We start from the raw sequence: 9413 nt of genomic DNA, 5'->3' as shown, positions 1-9413 counted from the left end.
GAAGGCAGGCGGTTCAAACCCACCAGCCACTCCTCGGAAGGAAGGTTGGGCAATCCTACTTCTGTAGTGATACTGCCTCGGAAACCCAAGGAGGGGTCGTTATGAGTCGGGGCCGACTCGATGGCACATAACAACAACAACAACAACAATAGTAAATGAGGACAACGATTCTCATAAGAAAAACAAGCATTCAAATAATGACCAAGCCTTTGTTCTGAAATAAAGTAGTTTTCTCCTGTTTATTTTTGTCATGCAATACTAAATTAAAAATGCTACTGAAAATGTGATTATTAGGTAAACTCTCCCCTTTGATTGATAAGCTATATTGTAATTTCTAAGATAATATTAGAAGCTCTGGTGGTGCAATGGCTAACGCTCGTAGTTCAAACCTACCAGCCGCTCCATGGGAGAAAGATGAGGCAGTGTGCTTCTGTAAAGATTTATAGCCTTGGAAACCCTATGGGGCACTCTTACTCTGTCCTTGAGGAACCTAGGAGTCAGAATCAACTGATGACAGTGGGTTTGTTTATTTATTTTTTTGGTTGCAATGTAGTATTAATAGATTTAGAATTAATCACTTAAAATGCATTTTTGGAGGTTAACATGAAGTCAGCAAAGATAAATACAAATCCACAAACCCAAGTCAATAATTTCTATGTTAATTATATAAAATGCAGGGACTGGTTTTCCCTATATCTCTGACAGTTGTACTTTCTATAAACTGATTACACTATAGTAACTATACCACTGAAATTTAGAGGAATAATTTCCAACATTTATAAATGCAGCACTATTAATTAGTAACATTACTAATGTCAATTTCTGAAAATTGACTCCTTTTAAGCATGCAAACTTTAAATACTGCAGAATTACATGTTCACATTTAGAGTCATTATTTATTCACTTTATAAGCAATTAAGTTCAAAAATTGTTCCCATTATTATACTCTTCACCATGTAAACTAAATCTCACCCATCAATTTAACTTCAAGAGAATGCCTCACTGAGCAAGCAAGCAAGGCACCAATTCAAATGGCTTGTCATAGCTCATTATTGCTAAAATTTGTTCAGTGTTTTTTTTCATTTTTTGAAAATATGATTTTATATTCAGTAGGCAAAGATGGTTTATTAAGATATTTAACTTTGACACTGCAATAACTACTCATGTATTATTCACATTTATTCCAGACAGTTACCTCTGTTCTGGGGAATGCATTATGGTTCTAACAAGATCAAGGTGGCCTGTTTATTGTCCTTATAAAGCCAGTACAAGCCTTATGTGGAGAAAGAATACATATCTACCCAAAGAGCCATGATTGAAATTCTTTACATAGTCTCCTCAGTCTCAAAGGAACTTTGGTGGTGCAGTGCGCAAGCACTCAACTGTTAACCAAAGTGTCGGCAGTTCGAACCTACCAGCCTCTCTACTGATGAAAGATGTGACAGTCTGCTCCCATAAAGATTACAGCCTTGGATACCTTATGAGAAAATTCTACTCTGTCCTATAGGGCTGCTATGAGTTCAATTCGACTTGACAGCAACAGGTTTGATTTTTTTTTTTTTTCCCCTCAGTCTCAGAATATTTCCTTCATCAGTTTTCGTGATGTTACCCTGGGCTTACCTATGAGAAATTCTCATCATTATGAAGGTATACATTGCTTAGGTAACAAAAGGAAAGACACATTATCTAGAATGCTGTTGGCCTATTGCAGTAGCCACTAGCCACATAAGACTAACAAAACAAAACGCATTGCCACTAGGTCAAGTCCAAGTCATGGACACCCCATATGTGTTAAAGTAGAAGTGTGCTCCATTGAGTTTTCAAAGCTGTGACATTTCAGAAGCAGATCATCAGACCTTTCTTCGGAGGCACCTCTGGGGGAATTTGAGCTGACAGGTTTTCAGTTAGTAACCCAGCACTTCACTGTTCACAGGACCCATGGGCTAATTAACTAATGAAATAGAATCAAAAGCCAGTTATTTAATTGCAGTAGCCGTATTTCAAGTGCTCAATATCTATAGGTTGTTGGACTACCATATTGAACAGTGAAGGTCATCTTTATCACCACAGAACATTCTCTTGGACATCACTGATCTAAAAGGTATATAAAGTATGTAATTACTTAAGAAGCTTTGGTGGCTTTGGTTAAGATTCAAGTTATATTTTACAAGAGCCTCAGCCATATCTAACAAGATGCTGAGTGCATTCATAGATGTTCTCAGTAAAGCATCACAGCAATCCAGATTGACAGAGATTGTTCCTCTCCTTTTGGACATGAGAAAACTGAGGCTATGTATAACCCAAGAGTAAATGACAAATCAACACAAAATGATCAAGGCAAAGAAAGACACTGAAAAGAACACAATAGTTAAAAGCAACAAAGGTGAAAACTATTACACAGACAGTCCTGCAATAATAGTAATAATAATAACCTACTAGTGGACAGGCAAGCCAAACATGTATAGGAAGGAGAATGGACTATACCACTAATATCCGTATAAGTTTGGCAGAAGATATGTCTACATGTATATTTTATGTGCTGCACATACATCCATGAATATAGTAGAGTAGTCAAGGGACAAAGTTATGAAAACTTCTTAGCCATTGCCAAACACCTTGAGGTAATGAGTTCCTGGGCTTGGGTCTCAGGACGATAGTCTCAGGGGACATCAAGGTCGATTGACATACATACCATAGTCCACAAGGACAGTGTTCTATATCCTTATTTTGTGAGCAGCAACTGGAGTCTTAAAAGCTTGTGAGGTGCAACTATTGGTCTCTCCCTGTCTAAAGCAAAGAAGAGTGAAGAAAATCAAAGATTCATGGAAACAATTAGTCCCAAGGACCATGGGAACCTCCACCATCATGAACCTGAGACTAGATGAACTATAAAATGAACCAGAAGAACTAGATTGTGCCCAGCTACCATGGGTGACAGCTCTGAAAAGAATCACAATAGAAGGTCCTGTATGGAGTAGGAGAAAAATGAGGAGCAAAACTCAAAATCTAAAAATGGACAAGGCACTGGTTTGATAGAGATTGCTGGAATCCCAGAGACTGTGGACTTTAGACAACCTTCAAGCCTGGAACTGAACTCACTCCCATGACTCAACTTTCAGCCAAACAATAGACAGACTTACAAGGTGGACAACAAAACCAGGGAGGTACAAACCCCTTAGAACAATCAACTGTATGAAATCAAAAGGTTGGCATTTGCCCAGAGAAAAAACCCAGAAGGCAAGAAGGCATCAGAAAGAAGGATGAAGGAAAATGGTAGCCAGAGGGCGGAAGTGGGAAGAGAGCTGTTACATTGTGGGGGTTGCAATCAATGCCACAAAACAAAATATGCATAAACTGTTGGATGGAGAATATTAATTTTCTCTGTAAGCTTTCACCCAAATTACAATAAAAATTTTTAAACTAAAAAAGAGAAATTGTCAAGTTGGTTCATTCTCTTCGCACCACAACATGCTGTTTTGAAGAGTGACATTTACTCAAGGACAATCCTCAAGAGCCAGCATGAGCGAGAACTGAACCTGGAAAGTTCTGTCCTAAGGGGAAGGCACTAAAATAACACCATATACGGCTAGGAATAATGACATGGAGGATGAAGTAAGAAAGATTCTGGAGCAGAGGACCCTATCCAGCAGGAATACTGAGTGTTTTGTTTTTAATTTTAACATAAACTGTACATACTAGTAATCCATCCGAAAGCAAGAATCAAAATATGTGAAACCTTTATGCATGAAGATATTCTTCATAGTGTTATAGATAGAATGAGAAACATGAAAATTATTTGAAGGTCTAATAATAGGAATATAGTTAATGAAACTCAACAAGACATTATCCAGCCACTGAACTAATTGTTAGAAAGACGACATAATAGAATTTGATATATTGTTCAGTTCAAAAGGTAGTGTTAATCCAAGAAATATATATACAAGAAAAGTGACTACAGTGTTAATAAAAAGTGAACCAAAACTTGGATAGAAAGACATGAAATGCTAACAATGTTTGAGCCACATTAACATGGTGTTATCAGTGGATTTGAAGAATGTCAATTAAGGTCCACTGGTTATGCATTTGACTGCTAATCAGGAGGTTGGTGCTTCAAACCCACCAGCTGCTCTGTGGAACATGAGACAATCGACTTCTGTAAAGATTTACAGCCTTGGGAACCCCAGGGGGTTGTTATGAATCAGAAATGACTCAATGGTGGTGGGTTTAGTTTTTGGTTATATAGCAAGCACCTTTTCCTGTGTGTTCAACACACACACAGGCAGACCTCCCAAATCTCTTAATCTATGCATTAGTGTCATTTAAAATTTTATCTGGCAGATTGAACATGCACATGGCAGTATTGTCATATTTGGATGTTCTGTCAAAAGAAACATCGTTCTCTAACAGTCTATGTGCACATGCTCTCCATACATTTTCAGTGGCTACTGTGTCTGGAGGAAGCTGTTATTAGGAATTAGAATCAGGGCCAGAGAATGGCAGATCAGAGATACTCAAGAGAGTAATGTAAGGGCTCTGGAAAACTATCATACATATAATCCCTAGATGAAAGACTTGTGTAAATCATTATGCCTTATCTCGATTTATCCCCAAACTCACGGCTGTTGATTCTATTCCTACTCATAGCCACCCTTCCTTGGGTTTCCAAGGCAGTATCTCTACAGAAGTAGATTGCCCAATCTCCCTTCTGAGGAGTGGCTGGTGGGTTTGAACCGCCAGCCTTCTGGTTAGCAGTCAAATGCCTTAGACACTATGCCACCAGAGCTTCACAATTTATCCCACTCACCTGAAAATTTCACCATAATGTGGACACATGCAGGGATATTAATGTATTGCAATTCAGATTTGATTTTCAAAATGCAAAAATAAAAATCCCAGCATTAAATGCACCAGGATATCAACTTTAATTTACAATGACTCTGTTCTGAAAGACAAATATTTCTCATTGCTATCAATCTAAATAACCTCTGAAAAAAACAACTAATAGCTATGAACTTCAGTGACATATTTCATAAGGAGGAGAAGGGAAATGGAAATTCATCCTTAACAGAAAATAGTTAGGTTTTTTGTTTGTTTGTTTGAATCTATTTAATGGCTCTACTTTCATTTCCGTGGGAGCCCTGGTGGCGTAATGCCTATGGCATTTGACTGCTAACCAGAAGGCTGGGGGTTCAAACCCACCAACCACTCCTCAGAAGGAAGATTGGAGCATCTACACAATCCGTACTGTAGAGATACCACCTCATAAGCCCAGGGAAGGGTCACTATGAGTTGGATGCCACTACTCAATGGCAGTGAGTATGTTTTTTTTTTTTATTTCCTTGCTGCAAGCTGACAGAAGTGAAATGCCAAATGAGAAGCTATGGTGGTTTATCCTCACCAAGGAATCCCAAGCACAGTGGGAATATTTCATTCACTTCTTCTGTCAAAGGTCAATAAAGCAGGTTTTTAGAACGAATCTCAGAAATTGTGGGATTTTGCACTGAAGAAATCAAAGTAAGGGAACTAGGCTGAATTATTGTCTGTTTCCAGTACAGTGTTTAAGAAGCACACATGCAACCCAAATCCATCCAACTTCCAGAATCCACATTTCCCATGGAGGAAAGTTCTGGAAGTGGAGGAAACAAGTCAGTCCATGGTATTTTTCATTCGGTCGCTTTTCTGCCTGTGAAATTAAAAGGAGGGAAAAAAGCATACTTCTCTAAGTAGATACTGTTTTTACTCAATCCCAACAACAACAAATAGTAAATAGTGGAATTACTCTTCCTCCTAAGGCCATTGACTCTGGGATCAAAGTTCAGCACACAGTAATGCCCTTCGTTTTAAAAAATGTTTGTCTTCAATGAGGAGAAATCAGGTAATTTCTGCATCTAGGGATTGTGGAAAAGATGTGTTGATTCAAGAGATCGTTGACTCATTTCTTCAAAAATGTAAATTCCAAATTGATCATCTTTGCTTCCTATTAGTAGTCAATGTAGTTCTTTGTTAATATCTCTTAAATACGGTATGTCCATCTGTTACTTCAATTAAGCAAACCCCAGTTTCCACCAAATAGATGATAATTTATGGCAATCCCATATGCATCAGAGTCTAACTGTCCTCCATAGGGTTTCATATGGCTGATTTTTTGGAAGGAGATCACCAGGCCTTTCTTCTGAGGGACCTCTAGGTGGACTTGAACCTGCAAATCTATCTCTCTGTTATGTGTCCAGTCCATTGAGATATATATACATATATATGCACATATATATCAGAGATACATGGTAAAGGATTTATGGATAAAGGATATAATGTCTGGGATTTCTTTTCCTGACCTCAGAAAAATAATAAATAAATAAATGAAGCAATGAAGCAGGCTTTTTCTAATATTGATGAATGTTGAAATTGGTTGATGAATACAAGGGGCTCATCATATTATTCTTTCTATGCTTTCCTATTTCTGTGCTTGAAATTTTCAAAACTAACTTTTGTATTGTTTTAATAAAAGGCTCAATGGGCAGTTCAATAGGCAAATATCAAATATCTGTCTAAAAATAAAGGACTGGGAAAGAAAGAGGGTGAATCCAGAGATTGCCACTCAAGCAGAAAAATCAATAATTGTAAGGAGGTCAGTGAGGTCCAGAATCTTAAGATACTAATTGTCAGCAAAGTCAGCTGGAGGAATTAGATGGACTCTCAGAGCTAGGGCACAGCCTGTTTTCTCCATGTTCTTTTTGATGCTGCCTGTATGAGGGGGCAGATGGGGGTCTACAGTGCCATTCTATTTAAAGAGATTGAGATCCTTCTGAGAGACAAAGACTGGGAGACCCAGACACCAGGGTTGGGAAATATGATTGCCGTCACTTATTTTAAAGAAAGGAGAAAAATGAAAACAGATGGACAAAATGCATTGCCATTCTTGGTATATATAGTTCTATCATCATTATAAAGGCAACACATGGGGTGTGATGCAAATACTCAACAAATTGTTTGCTGCATTAATTAATTCTTAGAGAGGTCAGGATGAGGGAGGAAGGAGAAGCCTTTCTTTGAATCATTTTTATTGACAAAAGAAAATAATATGGAACTTAATGCAAGATCACATATGTCCTTTTGAGATAGACTTCACTTAGATGTCTTGTGAGTCCCTAATTAATGACTTTTTTCCACAATTCAACTCTTATTTCTGACTTTGCTCTCTCTCTTTTTAATACCATTATCATTCCAGTCATTCTATTTGAAAACTCCAAATAGACCTGTGAATTTTCCTTCACAAACAAATCTTTAAATGCAATATTTCTTGGATTAGTGTTTTCCACCCCCTCCCCCCACTTCTGTGTAGTGCCACTGCTCAATTCAGGCCATAATTACTTTTCCCATGGACAGTTATAAGTATCTGTATGACTGGAAATCCTATTGAATTTTTACCCCATAAAAATTACTTCTTTAAATAATATTTACTTTATATTCCCTATATATCTAGGCTGTTGTTTTTAACCACCAAGGAGTGGGAGGGCTGAATGATCGTCTGAGTTCTCTCAGCTATCATTGAGCCCCTTGCCTTGGATTTCATTCTTACCCACTGGATGAAAATGGCAATGACCCCAGGAACCTTAGAAGTTATGGATTAAGGATGGCAGAGCTACCTCACAACCCTGGGTCCCTGGATCTCTCCATGTAGCCACACTCATCTACTTGTCCTGTTCTTCTATGTAGAAATGATTAAAATACTCCTATCTTTTTTGAGAAGAGCCCTGCTGACAAAGTGATTAAGAGTTCCTCTGCTAGCCAGAAGGCCCCCCGCATGTCTGTGGGAGAAAGATGTAATGGCCAGCTTTGGTAAAGATTACAGTCTTGCAAACCCCATGGGACCTTTCTACTCTGTCCTATAGGGTACTCTGAGTTGGAATCAACTCAATGGCAATGGGATCTTGTTTGAGCCACTGTTTTTGAGGAGATATTTTTGTTAGAATGATGTAATCTGTCCTTTAACAAATACATAGAATAGTTATTTTCAGTAGGGTAATAGCATGATAAGTACAGCTCAATTAAACTTTTTTTTTTTTTTTTTTACTTATCAAACTATCAAATTTTGTAAGAAACTTAAATACTAACCATTGCTGAGTTTGGAGAAGACTTATTTGTGGGATGGTCTCCTGCCAGAATCACACTCTAGAGCTCCAGGAGTTTAAATTCAAATGACAATGTGAAATTTGAACTTAGATTACCATGGGCATTATAAAGTCAGCACGTCAAAACTAACTTCCGTTTCTCAACTTTCACTCAAATCCCATGGACCTGAACTTAAACATATGGCCCCACCCAGCTATAACTCAAGAGATTCTATTAGTAAAAGAAGAAGGATGTAATGGCCATGAGGAGGGGGAGACTCGGCACTCTGTACAAAAGCTCTAACAACTTGAGTTTCTATGTCTAACCGGTGCATTCATGTGGCTCCATGTTCAGGCTACTTTTCAAGATCCTGTTGAAGGATTCAACTCAGTTTCTAAAATGCACCCGCATGTTTTTCCAGCACTTCAAAGTTTGTTTGAACTTTTCTGGGAATATTATTTATCTCCAAACTTCACCCACCAAAATCTTCCCATTCTTCAGGACCCGAACCAAATCTCTGTATCACAAGGATTTCCTAGATCTTTCCTGTGACACTCCAATCATTCATGGGTCCATGAAATAAACATTTTCTTAGGCATCGTCTCTGTGCCAAGCCCTGGATTAGGTCCTAAGGAATTACAGATGAATAACAACATGGTCTTAGTGTCTGTCTCAGTCTTCTATATCCCTATCTTTCATTCAATATGCTAGTTGTCACATTCTGCATGTAATTGAAATGATCTTTTCACAGGGTTAATCTTTATTTCAATAGACCCTTGGAACCAGGAGCCACACCCTGATTCTTTTAATCCTGTGACCATTTAGCAAAGGACATCACCTATTGTACTCACAGAGTGAATTACCTGAAAGAGTGAGTAAAAGAATAAATCACATTATCAGTAATCTGTAATGCATATATCTTATATAACAGTTCTATGAATCACTACTTTTCACACTGACTTTGCTTCAGAGTGTACCACATAATTTTCTTTCAAATCTTCTCTTATTGCTCAAATCAAAGTAGGCTCTGTGGTTTAAAATCTAGAAATATTTTTCAATCAGATAGTTTGGGAGGTCATATAAAAGAGATTTTTCAAAATAGAATAAGGTGGGCTACTGGCATTTTAAATATAGACATTTCATTCTTAATCTTCCCAACATCTCATTAAAATTAAACCCCAAAACCAAACTCACTGCCTTTGAGTTGATTTGACTCATAGTGACCCCTCCTTGGGTTTCCGAGGCAGTATCTCTATGGAAGTAGATTGCCTAATCTTCCTTCCAAGGAGTGCCTGGTGGGTTTG

This window comes from Orycteropus afer, unplaced genomic scaffold (genome assembly GCF_000298275.1).
Source record: "Orycteropus afer afer isolate SDZICR_OR568_19922 unplaced genomic scaffold, OryAfe1.0 scaffold01099, whole genome shotgun sequence".
NCBI lineage: Eukaryota > Metazoa > Chordata > Mammalia > Tubulidentata > Orycteropodidae > Orycteropus > Orycteropus afer.
This window is presented reverse-complemented; position numbering follows the sequence as displayed.